This window comes from Ursus maritimus, unplaced genomic scaffold, assembly GCF_017311325.1.
Source record: "Ursus maritimus isolate PB19 unplaced genomic scaffold, ASM1731132v1 scaffold_1, whole genome shotgun sequence".
In the NCBI taxonomy this organism is placed as follows: domain Eukaryota; kingdom Metazoa; phylum Chordata; class Mammalia; order Carnivora; family Ursidae; genus Ursus; species Ursus maritimus.
The window spans coordinates 11,880,188-11,896,707 of NW_024423343.1; the positions used below are offsets into that span (position 1 = coordinate 11,880,188).

At 40.6% G+C, this 16,520-nt stretch overlaps 1 protein-coding gene across 10 annotated transcripts in view; it reads right to left on the bottom strand.

Annotated features, from left to right (window-relative positions):
* Nucleotides 1-16,520, bottom strand: part of RHBDD1 (rhomboid domain containing 1) — a 136,716-nt gene that overhangs the window by 67,843 nt on the left and 52,353 nt on the right. The window lies entirely within an intron of this gene.

Here is a 16,520-nt window from a genome sequence, read left to right on the forward strand (position 1 = left end):
ACAGTGTTAGACAAGGCAAGAGAACAAGGTAAGGGAAGAGGCCGTCAGCTAGAAGTGGCCTATTATATCGTATGTCCCATAATTTCCTCCTGTAAAAGCAGTTAATACCAGGCAGGGACTGCACTGATCAGAAGTTCTTCATTGTTTGGGGATCTCAATAAATGGTCTTAATAAACTGGCATTACAACAACAAGATGTGGCAAGAAGTTTTCAGGTTTTGAACATTCATGCCACTAGGAAAGACCTTGACAGGATTGCTTCTTCCCAACATAAACTGTTCTTAAACTGTCTGGTTTCTGTCCTGGATGCTTTCTTCAACCACGATGCCACTATGTGTCTTTGGCAATGGCAATTTGGGAGAGACTTGGTCTATATGTTCTTTCTCTTTACCACATTCCCTGGCACACACCCCTCCTGCCACCTTTGGCTACAGAAGTAAAAACTATTCCCCTTCCAATATCCTATTCCCTCTCGAGGGAGGCATTGCAATATTGGCCATGCAACCTCTAGTATCCATGTTGATTTATTAAACATGGCACCAACCTCCAGCCTAGGGCTGGGAGCTGACCACTGACATTTACTTGAGTCCCAGACAAACACTATCTGGAGAAAAACAACGGTGTTGCAAAGGGAGAAAAAGCCTAGTTTACAAAAGAGCCTCCAAGATAATAGATGATGCCTAGCTATTCCTTAGCTCTCAATTCCATGCCCCTCAGCCTGGCAGCAAGAGAATTTCATGAGCAGGTTCAAGAAGGTAGCATTCATTCATTCGTTCATTCATCAAATATTTACTGACTGGTTACCACATAAATAAGACAAACATAGTCACTGCCCCGTGGAGCTTCCAATCTGTTGGGAGCACACAAGCACACTCTCTCTAACTGCAAATTGTGCTAAGAATAAGGAAGTGAGTCTACTTTTCCTAGAGTGGTCTGGGATGCCTCCGTAAGTGCCACTGAAAGTGACATCCCTATGGGGCACTTGGGCGGCTCAGTCAGTTAAGCGTCTGCCTTCAGCTCAGGTCATGATCTCAGGGTCGTGGGAAGTTCTTCCGGTGTCTTTTAGGTGACTGGAGTACAGTGAGGTGGCATAAGGACATCCTACGGCCTGAGATGAATTTGGAAAGATGGGCAAGAGCCAGATCCTATAGGCCTTATGTGCCAGGGAGAAGAATTTGGGTTGTTTTCTAGTACAGCAGGAGACCGCAGAAGAATTTTAAATGGGAGAATTTTTTAAAGTGATCTATTCCATCCGCTGGGAGAGCAGACGCTAGAGGGGCGAGAATGGCCAGTGGAGCAGACCAGTAAGGAGGCTAATGTAGCTCAGATGGAGAATGATGGCAACTGGGAAGAGGCTGGTCGCAGCAGGGGTGGAGAGAAGCGAGCAGGGCAGAGTCCATTCTGGCAGCAGAGATAAAACAACTTGCAGAAGGACTCTGAGTAGGGGGTGCAGGCAGGGGAGAAATCTAGGATGGACTCCATGTAGGGGGTGGGGGCAGAGGAGAAATCTAGGCCGCCGGCTTGTGCAACAAGATGGACAGTGGAACCTGTTACTGGGATGGGGGAGACTGGGAAGAGGAGAGGGCCGGGTGGGGAGAATTCAAGGCTCGGTATTGCTGTGTTTATGGAGATATACCTGCAAGACAACTAAGTAAAGTCATCTGGTATCGTATTCAGTAGGTAGCTGGGTATTTAGTTAGAAATTGAGGGGAAGAATGGTTCAAAATACTGCTCTCATGTCTCACTTTATTGGACTTTTGGAATATCTGTATATACTGACTATAATATATCTTTATGTATACAACATAAAACACATTATACACATACAAATATACGTATCTAAAAAATAAAATTTATTTAAGATTTTTAAAAAATTTATTCATTTGACAGAGAGAGAGAATACAAGCAGGGTGAGCGGCAGGCAGAGGGAGGGGGAGAAGCAGGCTTCCTTCTGAGCAAGACCAATGTGGGACTTGATCCCAGGATCCTGGGATCATGACCTGAGAAGACGGCAGATGCTTAACTGACTGAGCAACCCAGGCACCCCTAAAAATAAGATTTAAAGGAAATACATTAAAACAGCACAGATAAAGTGTGTGTGTGTGTGTGTGTGTGTGTGTGTGTGTATGTGTGTGTGGAGGGGGGAAGAAACATCCCCCTATTTTCCAAACTTCTTATAATAGTGTTTTAGTAACTGCATTATTATGTTTCAAATATAAAGGGCACAGAAATTGGGCAAGGCCCTCATTGAAAAAACAGTATTACTCTCATCAGTGTGGTGGACAAATCTAAATATTTTTGTTGTTGTTAGGGTAAATCGTGAAGAATGCTTTCCCCCATTTGGCACCAGCAAGTGTTTTTAAATAGCACTCCAGATGAAAATCGGTAGGTCTGCAGTATTACTAGGTTTCTTCAGAGTCTGTTGTGGTTACTCAAATTTTCAAAACTAAATGAAAGGTGTGCCAAATAAACCGAAAGCAACAGATAAGTGTTATTTTACACACGAAATAAATGAGTAACCACCCCCTCCGCACCCCCCACACACTTAACTGGGGCATGGACATGAGTAAACGTAATTCCAGAAGTGAGGCCTGCGTTCCTTCCCTGCCAGGCACTGCGCATGACCAGACACATCCTAGACCTCCCTGTCCCTGACTTCCCATAGTCACTGTTCAGCAGATATCACGTGCCAAAACTCTCTCCATCTGCTCTGCACCATCCCACGTGCACCCCAGCCCCTCGGGTAATCCCGGCAAGTGTTTGAGAACACAGAACCGGAGTCGGACCACCTGGGACTGCATCCTGGGTCTGACACAGTGTCAGGACCAACGTGCACCTTCACCCGCTCTCCCAGCTGCCACCGCCTTAGCTCAGGCCTCTCCCTGGCTCAGTCCCCCTCCGCCTGCTCTAGCCGGGTTCAGGTTCACCGCTGTGACAAGCATTCTCTCTAACCAGCAGGCCTCCTCCCAATCCATAAGCTTCTAGGTAGCTCCCCAGTGTTTCTAGAATAAAATACAAGCAAGGCTTGTTGCATCCTCCACGTGCCTCTGTCTGCCTCTTAGGCTTCACTCTCTACAGCCAGCCCCCAGCCCGACTGCCCCCCAAGGTTGAGCCATTGGCAAAAGCTACGCTTTCGTCCTTCTTGACTTTTTTGTGTAATATTCCCTTTGCCCTCCACTTCACCCAGCTAAGCCCTAGCAAAATGGCCTCCCTAAACACACAATCACACTCTTGGCCAGGGCATTCCCACAGGACAGGGTAGGGGCTGCTCCTCTGGCTCCTGCAAAGTTTCCCCTGCATTCGCCTAGCAGCCAGGCCTTTCCTTGTCTGCTGATTTATGTGCATTGCCCCGCTGCACAATCTAATGGCTCTCAACCCCATCACACCCAATGCCCCTGTAAGCCCCAACAGTTTGTAATGCTCCCTCTGTTTTCTTAAAATGGAATTTACAAACACATATTTTTTAAAACACAGACACATACACAAACACAATCTCAACTCAACATAATGCCCTAACTGTAATGCAAGGAAAAATTTTCACAAGCGAAAGGATGAAATAATAGGAATGATTTTACATATACCACCACCGGAAGACACAGAAAACGGTCCTTTGCCCCAATGTAGGGATCTGCATAAAGGTGAGAATAATAAATGCAGGCAGATACAGATGGGCTTTCTGTGATTCAAAGACCACATGCAGGGTTCCATCAGTGACATGATTTTATGTGAGGGAAAATAACTTTTGATTCCAAAAAGAGCCAAGTACAATTTTCCCTTAAGTTACATTTACAATTCAATTTACAATTTTCCTGGAAAAAGTCATTGTATATTAAATCCATGCCAAAAAAGAAAACAAACAAAAAAAACAAAACAAAAACAAAACACAAATCTTTGTGTTTATATGAAAAGCACAGTTCGGTTTTAGGCTCCGATAATCATAAACAGCTTATTCACCTACATAAATGTTCTCTCGACTGATGTGGGGCCGGGGGAGTTACGTAGGATCATTCTTGTAGGGAACTGTCCTGCGTGGGGGAGGGCAGTTAGGACTTCTGGCCCCTCCATACCAAATGCTAGTAGCACCCCCGCTAATCATTATGATAACAAAGCACAACCCAGCAAATTTCCAAACTCCTTCCTGGGGACTAAGCCACCTATCCCAGTGGAAAACCACTAGCTTAGCACCCAGCAAATGCTTATTAAATGTTTGTTGAATTGATGACCTTTACTCATTAGGCCTCAAAAATATTTCTTTTCAAAGTACTTCCCACGTGACTACACTATGCACAAATTCCAAGGATTCCAAGTAAATCTACAACATATTGAACTGATATGCAAGAAAACTTCCCACCACGACTGAAAGGCACATGGGGAGTTAGAATATTTGAAAGAGGCCATGATCACTTCCACATTGCACTGTGGTAGAGTGAATGCAACTTGGCACGTGAAAAATGCTCTGCCATCTGCTATTACTATAGACAAAAATATTTCTGGATACCACATGAATGATTATTTGCACATCACCTCCAGAAAGTAAATATAAAATGAAAGAGAAGTTGGATTGTTTATAGCCTGATTTTAACATGTGCTACTGTTATGAAGCAAATAGATGTTCCTGTGAGCTCAGCCTTATGGAGGGGTTTGCAAAAGCAGTATGGATACCTGGAAATCCCATGGCCCTTTGCTAGCAGGGCTCTCTGAGATTGCAGGAAGAGACTGGCATAAGTGACCTCGATTTACAGGGGTTATCACAGGGACACACAAGGAAGAAAGGGCGGCAGGGAACGATCTCAACTGTGAACTGTGGAAATGACTTCTACATGTTCCTCCCAGCCACCACCATGAGCAGATGGGCTGCCCTTGCCTGCGGGGAGTCTACATCCACTGTTTCTCATCCCTGGCTGGACATGACAATCTCGCAAAGAGATTTTAAAAGTTATAGCTCCTTGGACGCCACCCCCAGAAATTCTTCAAAACTGCTCTGGAAGTAGGACCCTGATGTTATTTTGTTTGGTTATTTTCTGGTTTTGTTAATTCCCTAGGAGATTTTAATGTGTTGAGGTCTGCTGATCTTAAGCCAAAGTTCAAATTCTAATGGTGAGAGTACAGCTGCCATAGCGGGCCAAAAAGAAAAACATTTTGAGTATAGGCAAAACTCTACCCTACAGATTACCCCATAGAAGTGACATCTGTTTCCCTTCTTGGTAAGTTGGTCATAATATATTCTACTGTAATGCTGCAAGAGAGTAAGTATAACTTTTAAAATTCATGCAAGGAAACATGTGAGCTTACTTCAAAGGATTTACAAGTTCTTTGGACTTATAAAAACCTGATAATTCAGGGGCGCCTGGGTGGCACAGCGGTTAAGCATCTGCCTTCGGCTCAGGGCGTGATCCCGGCGTTATGGGATCGAGCCCCACATCGGGCTCCTCTGCTGTGAGCCTGCTTCTTCCTCTCCCACTCCCCCTGCTTGTGTTCCCTCTCTCGCTGTTGTCTCTATCCTGTCGAATAAATAAATTAAAAAAAAAATCTTTAAAAAAAAAAAACTGATAATTCAGCTAGTGTACCCACATATCCAAGAAAGTCATATACACATGGCCAAAAATGACAACAGTAAAGAGTTAAGGTAATTCCCGAATCTGCAGATCCAACACAAAGACTAGGAAACAAAACTGGATCATAAAGTTAGCTTGTAATTTCAGAAAAATTAAATTCTACTTGTGGCTAAATCTGGTCTGAATCAAAATTCTGACTATGAATGCCCCACCTACTGTCTGACTCAGAGACCTGGGCGTGCCCTTGATATCACAGATCGCTGGGCAGCAGCTCTGTGCAGACGCCTAGAAGGCAAGGAGCACAGCCCCACCAGCAACACAGTTCTGAGAACAGCCCAGCAGAGGAGAATCCGTGTATGCAATGCAACCTGCGAGGCTGAACACCTGGGGAAGCCATGAGACCCATATGAGCTCATCTCAGAGCACTGCCATAGTCAAAGAAACAGTCCCACCTCCAACGGAGGTCTATGGCAGGCAGATATTCCCCCATCTCCCATCCTCACAGCTTGTACACAGACAGAGGGCCTCTCCTTGGACAATGAGATACACTTTGCATTGAATCTGAAGAATCTAGTGATGAGAGTCCAGTGAAGCAGCATCCAGGGTCCATCCAGTTCTCTTAGGCGTTTCTGGCCCAGTTCTTCAGTATTCTCAACAATTCTAGAAGGTGATAACCTTCCAATTAGTCCTTTTGTGGTTAAGTTTGCCAGAGCTGATTTCTAATGTGTTCAGCCAAGAATCCCGACTGGTAGGTTCCAGGTACATATATGGAAGCTGAGGAGATATGCTGCTCTGTCTTCTCTAGAATTGCCGCTCGCCCTAAGACGATGTAAGACAGGAGCTGTGGTCCCCTCTGCCACCACGTGGGAGAGCTTCTGCATATGAAGAATGCAGTTGTGGTGGACACATTCTAAGATGGGCCCTGATGATCCCTGATCCCTGGTATTCATACCTTTTACAATCCTTTCTTCCTGCACACGGGTGGGACCTGCGACTTGCTTCAGAACAGCATACAGCATGCCACTTCTCCTACTGTGTTATGTAAGATTATAGCTCCTACCTTACTAGCAGACTTTAATGAGGAAACTGCCATACTCTGAGCTAACCTATGGAGAGATTCCAGTGGCAAGGGACTGGGGATGCCCCTGGCTGACAGGTGACAGCAAAGCTCTTAATCCAACAACCCACAAGGAACTGTGTTCTTTGATGAACCACATACCCTGGAAGCAGATCCTTCCCAGGTCAAGCCTTCAGATGAGAACTTAGTGCTTGCTGACACCTTTGTTACAGTCTTGTGAGAAATCCTGCAGCGAGACCCAGATAAACCATGCCCTGCCTCCTGCCCCACAAACACCATGAGATAAAAAGTATTTGTTCTCTTAAGCCACTACACTTAGCATTTATTACAGAGCAATAAATAACTAACACAGAAGCCAACACAGGAAGAGACAAAATCCTGATGCCCTTGCTTGCATACCCAAATTCCACCATATCTCGTGTCTCTAAAACACTGACCCGAACCACTGGAAATTTTAGTTATGCATGCCAACAGAGGTCCTTTCCTTTGACCCAGTTAGTTTGAGCTGGGCTTCTTTAAACTATAACTAGAAGAATTGCAATGGAAGTGTCCAAAGATGACAGACAAAGTAGAACCAACAGATCTCAAAGTCTGAAGGGGAATTCTGCGGTACGCTATCTCAGTTCCAGTGTAAGCTAAGACGCCAGGTGGAATGGGGGACTTGATGATCCTAATAATACAGTCAAAAGAATGTCACCACATTGAAGAATTATTAACCCAGACGTTCAAGTCACTGAACTAATTCTCAGAACCTACATCCTTATGTTAGATACAGCTCCATTCCTCATGTGCAGGAGATAATAATAATGACATCGCAAGGATTAAGAGAGAAAATACATATAAAAGAATTCCATATAATGCCTGACATACTGTAGGTATCAAGCAAAATGTGAGAAAAAATTCAAACATCTCACTTTTTTAACTGAGAAACACTATTTGCTATCTCTATTAAGGAGCTCTTTGAAATTCATAGATATTTTATCCAGTAAATTGTTGGCACATACTTCCAATGGGGTTGCGGGACTCACATAGCTCCAGAAGACTTTGATATGCTCTGACTAGCTTCAGTTATGCTTTCTACACCCACAGAAGACAACTCAGGGGCACTGAAGTGGGGGCAGCTCTTTCAAGGAGCCAGACACTGAGCTCAGGGCTTCCCCCAGGGTATCTTTTCAATTCTCCCAGAAAGTCTGTAAGACAGGGACCATTATTGATCCCATTTCACAGATGAGGAACTGAGATTTAGAGAATTAAAAGCAAGGGCCAAGGTTATGAAATAGAGAGCCAGGAGAAAGTGAGAGCGGCAGTTAATGAATGTGTGCAGAAAGGAGGTCTCAAGAATGGACCCATCCCCAGGATGCCCTTGCTGACAGATACACCTTCTGCCTGTCATTGCCTTAGATGCCGCACATCTGAGAAAGTTTAACTAGGATGTATAATCTGCAATGACGAACAGGGAACAAGACTCTAAAAGTATGACTGGGAACTAGATAACTGTTCATGTGATGTAAGTCTAGTGATACTATGGGTCATGTTTTGACCCTCAAGGTACTTCCAAAAAAAAAAATCAAACAATCTAACTCTGATTTCTAAGTTCCATTCCTCAATGAACTTCTTCAAAAGAGTCTACGCTTCTTTAAATCTACTGAAAGTTCTATTTTACCAGGTGACTTTAATCTCCTTTACTATCTTTTGCTGCCTGTTCCCTGTCTAGTCTTCTTTTTACCACCGATCCTTAGCTGGACCTTAAGAAAACTCAACTGAAATTAACATGCAAAAATCTATGAAACCCAAACTTGAGCCATCATTAAAGACGAAGCCCTCTGAGGAAGATCTTGGAATAACATGGAGCACATGCAGAACACCTCTCTCATTAGTTAGGCAGTCTACCTCCACCCGTATCGGGAACAACAGCACTGATGAATCCTTCCAGACGGAATACGTGGGACAAGTCAGTCTGCAGCACTTGAAATACATTACAAACAATGTGTGTCAAACAGTGTATAATCAGCGTGCTTGAGATGCCTGATAGCAATCACAGGCAGTGTATGCAGAGAGATGCTGGAGTGGAATTTATGAATTTTAAATGAACTTTTACTGTTTCTTCCATCAAATCTTTAAAATGACTGCTACAGTGCAAAAAGCGTTCAACTTAACTTTCCAGGACAGGTGTTCTCACCATCCCCATGTCTACTGTCTAACCATAACCCTCCATTCTCTGTGGCTATGACTCAGCTGGCTCCCAATCCCTACAAATACACCTTAAATCTTTTGCCATGAAAGTGATCTAATTCCTAACTCTGAGAATCTCAGATTAGAGACTCGATAACTCCCGAACATGAATACCACTATGACTAGTATAAAATACCCAACTGAAGAATATGAAACAAAGTAACACTCATAATGATGACGATGAAGAAAATTGTTCTGCCTTCAGAAAAGCCACAATTCTTTATCAGCAAGTACTGTGCATTCCATCCAGCCTTTTCACATCAACAAGGCTGGCTTTGTCACTCCTTAGAAAAAGAAACTGGGGACAGGAAGATTGGGAGAAAAATAAGTTTTGAGTAATGAGTCTATGAGTAATGTGGCTAAGAGTCATAATAATCTATGACCCCTACTTTTTCTCACAGTTAGATTCTTAAAGGAGGGGGCTCTTCTGAGCAAACCATCCTCCCTGTCTACTCTATCCTTCCTCATTCAGCAGCTCACAGGAGGGAAGCAGAGGGAGAAAGGCCGCCGTGAGTCACCATCAAGTTAGATAAATCAGACAAGGCTTGCTTTCAGAAACCAATTTCTCCATAAGTACACAAGTAGTGTCTGTGTCGAAATGATTTTAAGGTGATTCTCTAATGGGGAGAAAAAAACCTAAAACATTAGAAACAGCAAATTTCCATCAATACTACGCTGGTTATTAGTAAAAAGATGGATCGGATAGTGTTCATTTTTAATTTATAGACTCTACTTGTATATTCAATACAAAAGAGCATTGCAAGTTTATAAAGTCATTTTTCTGCCGCCCGCGTAAGTACTGAATTATTTAAAACTCATTTGAAAAACACACACACACCTGACAGTTTTTAAAATACTGTTTGACAACAGCATTTTCAACATCTATAAAAATATGTGCTAGAGAAGCAGATTCTGTACACACTGTCTTTCGTTAGCAAGTCCTAAGATATTTTTACCCACCGGTGTATCACACTTCACAAAATCACTTGAGAGAAATGGGGGGGGGGGGAGTTCAAATCACTTGGTATGTATCATCCAGTGACCCTATACTACCCTCAAAGTAAAATTAACTGGTTCATCAAAATCTGCACAGTGTCAGTTACCCTGGGAAATCCTTCCTCCAAAGTTACGGGGTCTGGAGTCCTGGATAAACTGATTCTACAAATGGGCGTTCTCTCGGTTAGAGCTTATCAACTCTATAACTTTGGATCCAAGAGTGATGCAGCAGTTGGAATACATCAGAGAAACCCAAAGACTTAAAAAATTATATATTAAATATTCCTTGGGTCACAAAATCTCCATGTTCTCTCTTAGAAAGAAAATTTGGTTTTAATAATACCAGTCCGAGACTTTAATAAAAACACAGACACAGTAACCCTGTAATCTCTTACTTAAACCAGGAAAAGATATTCCCCCTCAAACATACGTCCTTCCAGAAGTTGAGCTTCCGTTCCCTTTTTCATATCTGCCGTTTCAGGTAATTCTAATTCTCTTAGTTAAGCCTGCCACAGGCTTGCCTACTTGATTTGTCTTTTCAAAGACAAGACTCCTCAATAATCAACTCTATCATATTTTCCCTTTTTGGTTTATTAAATTCTGCTTTCATCTTTACCCTCCTCTAACATTTTATTTGTTCTATTCGTACCTTCTTAAATTGAGGGCTTAAGTTATTTACTTTGTAAACTTTCTTACCATATTATAAAAAAACACTTCAGAATTTGCCATAGCCCCCAGGTTTGATATGGAGTGTTCTTACTGTTCATGCTTTTAGTTCTTTTTTTAATTTCCTCTTAAATCAGGGAGTTATTTAAATTTCCAAGTGATTAGGATTATTGGGATTGTACATTCCTTTGGCTCATATTTAGTTTTTTAAGTCTTTATTATTACTTTGTGATCAGAGAATATGGTCTATAACATCTCCCTGTTTCCAGAGTGGACTGAAGGTGCCCTGGCAGGCTCATGGACAACCCCCATCTATCTCACGCAGGCACATGTGGTCTCCGTGTGGGATGAGGCAAGGTGCTTCATCCATTCTCACCTGGGTGTTGACCTGCCCTTTCAGTCTTCTGAAGCCCATTTTGCTTTTCTCATTTGAATCCTAGACTTTGCCTTTCAGCTCTATACTCAGATTTTCGATCTGACTTTTCCTTACCACCCACCCTATACTTCTGGACATGGGCAATAACGGCTATTTATATTTTGCCTTTCGTCTTTAATGGGGCCAGCCACCCCACACTCCGGCTTTAGTCTACAAACGCCCATTTACTGAGTAACTATGATGTGCTAGGCACCGTCTCAGACACTGAGGATAGCTGTGAATGGGGCAGACAGATGACACGCCTGCCCTCCTGGAACTTACAGGAGACCAGCAAATTAAGATAGATGGCAGTATGAAGATACTCATGAAAACATGCTACTATATGCTTATATCTTAATAACTCCTTTTCTCTACTGTAAGTAATGCATGCTCACTATGGAGAAGTTAGAAAAGAAAAAGGAAAAATGATAAATAATTCCATAACCTTGAGTTAAACATTAATACTGTTCTTATGTGTTTTTTCCTAGCCCTTTTTGTGACTATTCTTTGGGGAAAAAACTGAAATCATATTATACATAATGCAGTGCATTTTACTTTCTACCCTTGAGGATTTTCAAATTTAATTCTAATATTTCCAATATTTAATTCCATTAAAATAACCTCTGAACATACCATTTTAATGGCTGTATAATATTATATTGCATCGATTTATTAAATTATTTACCTGCTATTGGACATGTGAGTGTGGTTTCCAATTTTCCAATACTTCATGACAGTAAGTATACTATGTTGATCTTTTTCTGTATTTCTGGTTATTTATAATTTGGGCAGGTTCCTAGATGGACAGTTACAGAATTAAAAGGTATGAACTTTTTACAGCTCTTGCTACAGATCATCAGATTACTTTTCAGAAAGTTTGTACCAATATAGAATCCCATTAGTTTATATATACTCCCATTTCACCAAATCTTCAACAACAGTGATACGTTTTTAAACTCATTAATGAATAAAATAGCTTATTATTTTAATTTGCCTTTATTTGGTTAACAATGTTCATGGTATACAATTATTAGCCATTGATTTTTTTTTTTTTTTTTGGTCAACTGTCTGATGAACTTTTTCAGTTTGCCTATATTCTTCTTGTAGTATTACTCATCACAAAAAAGTGATCCTCTTTTTTCCTAATCGATACCTTTTTTGCTTTTTATTTTGCCACATAACCTGTTAGGATCTGGGAAAAAATGTGTTGCTTTGCCTTCATTTGAGGTTATGTTCATTACTTCCATGCTTAGAAATTTCCTCCCAACTCAAAAAATAAAAAACTTCCTTCCCATATTCTTAGACATTTTTTACATGTTTTTAAAATATTCTAAACATAATCTATAAGAAATATGTTTTGAAATAGAGTGAGGTAAAACTCTAACTTTAGTTTCTTCTAAGTAGTTAATTCTTCAAGTACCATTTGCTAAATAACTCTATTTTCCCTACTGATTTTTGATGGTATCTTTATTATGTTTATGGCCTATTTGGTTCTAAAAAGATGTAGGAAAAAAAAAGTGTGTCTTAGAATCAAGGAACTATGCTGATATAAATAACAGAGGAGACATATATTGCTAGAAATAAAACTTGTTTATTTGACCTGTGTGTTATAAATGACTACAAAATTAAAATGCTCTCCTCTTGTATTCAGAGGGGAACAATGTCCATTTAAAGAGAGATAAATTAGAATCAAATTATTTTATCTCTCACGTAAGCTAATGAGAAGCCAACTTTAAAATGGAAGGAGACTGCAGTCTGTTCTCAGCTGGTTATCACAGAATAATTGATGCACTAATGATTTCAATTCATAGCACCGACTGTCTTCATTTTGCATAATTTGAACCAAACCTGAATGTAAATGGAAAACAGTCCTCTTGTCTATTTAACTCCCATGACTTTTAACTAAAAATCACTTAAGACTGCAGAAGAGGAAGGAGGAAATTAGCAAATGTAAAGAACTTTCTATTTAAAAACATTCCTTCCTTACACGGAAATGGGAAGAATTCAGTAAATACATCAGAAATCTCTAGAGATGTGATTTATCAGCTTATTAGTTGAGAGCGAATACTTAATTGTATAACATTTATCTCCAATAGTGACTCCTGGAAAAAATTCCAAACAGGCCAAAGTGCATTCTAAATGCTCCAAAGGGAAATAGATGTGCTTCACAGAGTTCATTATTTTTTTAATGAAAAAATACTAGTAAAATGAAAATCAAGTCAAAATAATTGCTACGCTTGGTAATTGTGAGATTAAAAAACCCCCCTTTTCGATAAGACACATTGCACAGAGCTCCTCAATTTAATAAGATGAACCTATTGGTATCACCTTTGAGCACAGAATATATAACTTCTCCATTTTTAAAAATAATACCTTTTTAAAATAATCCCCAGTCATCATTACCTGGGACATCCAACACCGTGAACCCATGTCTTGCACCTGTCACCAAGTCCCCAGAATTGATCATTAACAAGCCTAGTTAGTTAAGTACAGATTAGGTAGGTGCCACCATCCGCACACCCACAATTACATCACAGCATGATGGCCAATTAGTTTCAACCTGGGTAGGGAGGCTTATTCCAGACACCTCTATGTTCAACTGGAAAACCAGCTGCTTCCTTATTTCTACCTACTGCTCTTCTCTGTTATTCTGAGCTAGCCAACTGGGTAAAGCGGGCCCCAAACAAGGTCTGACTAATTTACAGACAGCAGGCAACTTCTCTGCTGGTGAGCTCTGGTTGGGGTGGAAATTTCTCATACTCCGCTCTGTGATGACGTATACATTTTAAAATGGAACCAGAGCACGACTGTCCAATTACAGAAAACAATATGGGTTCATACACCTAAATTAAAACTTGCTTAGAAATCAGCCACTGCTAGCTGAACACTGCTTCTGAATCACATGAGGGCAAATGAGAGGAAGTTAATGTTTATACACACACATCTAGGAATAATATTTTATAACTCTCCATTAGAAATTAAAAAAAAAAAAACCTCATCACCAAGAGATCTATTATGGACTGAATTTTGTCCTCACCCAAATTCATATGTGGAAGCACTATCTCTCCACATGATAGTATTTGGACATGCAGCCTTTCAGAAGTAGTTAGTTTGGATGAGGTCCTGAGGGTAGGGCCCTTATGCTGGCATTAGTGCCCTTAGAAGACAAGACACCAAAGATTACACTTACGTCCCTCACTTGTTCTCTCTCCCTACCATGTGAGGACACAGTGAGAAGGTAGCCATCCACAGGCCAGGAAGAGATTCTTCCCCAGAAACTGGCCATGCTAGCATCTTGATCTTGGGGGTCTAGCCTCTAGAACTGTAAGAATATAAATTTCTGTTGTTTAAGCCATTGTCTACAGTATTTTGTCATGAGAGCTCACATGACACAGGGATCTAAGCAGATATGAAGAGTAAATGTTATATGGCATCCCAGATGAGATGTGGAATGCAAAAAGGACCTCAGGAAAGTATGAATAAAGTATGAACTTTAGTTAATAATGTATCAATACTAGCTCGTTAATTATAAGAAATGTACTATACTAACGTTAAGATGTCAAACTTAGGTGAAAATGGGATTATATGGGAACTTTCTGTAGAGCTTCACAATTTTTCTACAAATCTAAAGACATTCTAAAAAATAAATTTAAAATACATAAGTAAATAAAACCTGTCTTCAGTCTTCCCCCAAAATAGTCCATCATATCATTTAGTTTTGTTGTAAAAAACTTCCTGTTCTTAGCTACAGTTTAGAAAATATCTTCATCCATTAATATCAGCAAGAAAGAAATTCCCCATAAACACTGTCTACGGGGGCGCCTGGGTGGCTCAGTCGAGTAAGCGTCCAATTCTTGGTTTCGGCTCAGGTCATGGTCTCGGGGTCCTGCAATTGAGCCCTGAGTCAGGCTCTGAGCTCAGCATGGAGTCTGCTTGAGATTCTCTCTCCCCCCAACTCATGCTCTCAAAACGAATAAATAATCTTTAAAAAAAAACCAACTACTGTCTCTGTTATTATTTATAGAACATAAGATTGTAGTGGGTACTTAAGGTCTCTTAGTATATAATCTAATAAGAACTGAATGGTATTTAATATCACATAGCTTCTTGAAAACAATAAGGGACGCAGACAAATCACATGCAATGAAACATAACTTACTGAAAAGGAAATGACAAGTTGTCCTAGTTCACTAATAAAAAAAAAAAAAACCTGTTGTAAATAACAGCAATGGAATAATTTTTGTTATATAACAAATTTTAAAAAAATTGAAGACAATATTCAGGCTGGCCAGGAAGTCGGCCCCTTCAGATGCTGTCAGTGGTCTATCAACCAGAGCAAACTTAACAGAAAGCAAGTTGGTAATATGTATAAAAAGCCATGAAAATAATTCAAAGCCTGAGCTCATTGATTCTATTTCTAGGAGTAGATTCCAAGGACATATTTAGGCCTGGGAGCTAAGACTTGCAAATAATGCGTTGACAGACATCCTCACTTGTAATTTGAATGATTAGGTAGTAAAATTAGTATGTAAAATTAGTGAATGAGAAAATAAATTCAAGGAACCACAACAGGAATCCTGACACAGCCATTAAAACTGAGGCTTCTGAAGAAACTGTGCTTACAAGTTACAGGAAGAAGTGGGAAATATAATTGTGTATGAGGACAGGGGTGTGTGATAGAATGAATGCTAAGAGTAGTTTTCTTGGGGTGGGGGACCGTGGGCAATCTGTTTTCTTCATATGTTGACGTATTTTCAACTTTTCTACAATGAATATGCAGATAATTGGAAGATTAGCAACTGAGAAATTAGGTTACACTTCCATTTAGCTGCTTTTTTTTTTTTTTCAGTTCAATTATTTATGTAATTTAACCAATTTTTAAAAGAAATTGTTAAACAGATCTCTTAGAAAAGAATAACTAAAGAAAACTCAGTATTTAGATGAAACTGTCTTTTCTGTTTTCCCACGCCTCCTATGCGGCTCAAAGTTCACTCTGTCCAGCTGGTCCAGGGCAGGGCTGGGTCTTCCCACTGTCCACACAGGCTTAGACTCCAGAGCTGGAGAGATGATTTATGCACCTCCTTTCCCTCAAGGAGTTCCAATTCTAGTGGCAGGGAAAGTTCCCTGCCTCAAAATTTCTCATTCTCTTCTTGTAAAATCTAACTCCGGGGAATCGTTGCTTTGGTTAAGCATTGCTCTCACCTTGAGTTCTGCTCAAATATAAGCCCTCCTGGGAGACAGACAAATTAACTAACTCTTTTATATGATTCATATAACTTTCCGTTATGGGAGTCTGTAAGGAGGGGAGGGAGGAAGTGTATAAATGGACATCCAAAGAATGCAGAAGAAAAATTCCCCCTACTTCACAAAATCTGCTCGAGACAGCGCTGGAATGTTGATTCAAACTTCTCTCCTTAATAGGCTTGTGAAAACATGTTTCCATGAAATAAAACAGAAGGTGAGTATCAATGCTATAAACATCTGTCATCCAAGCTTATTAGAAAAATGCAACAGCCCAGCAGATAAAAACAAAAGATGTGAGTATGTATTATAAACAGAACACAGTGCTTCAGAAAATG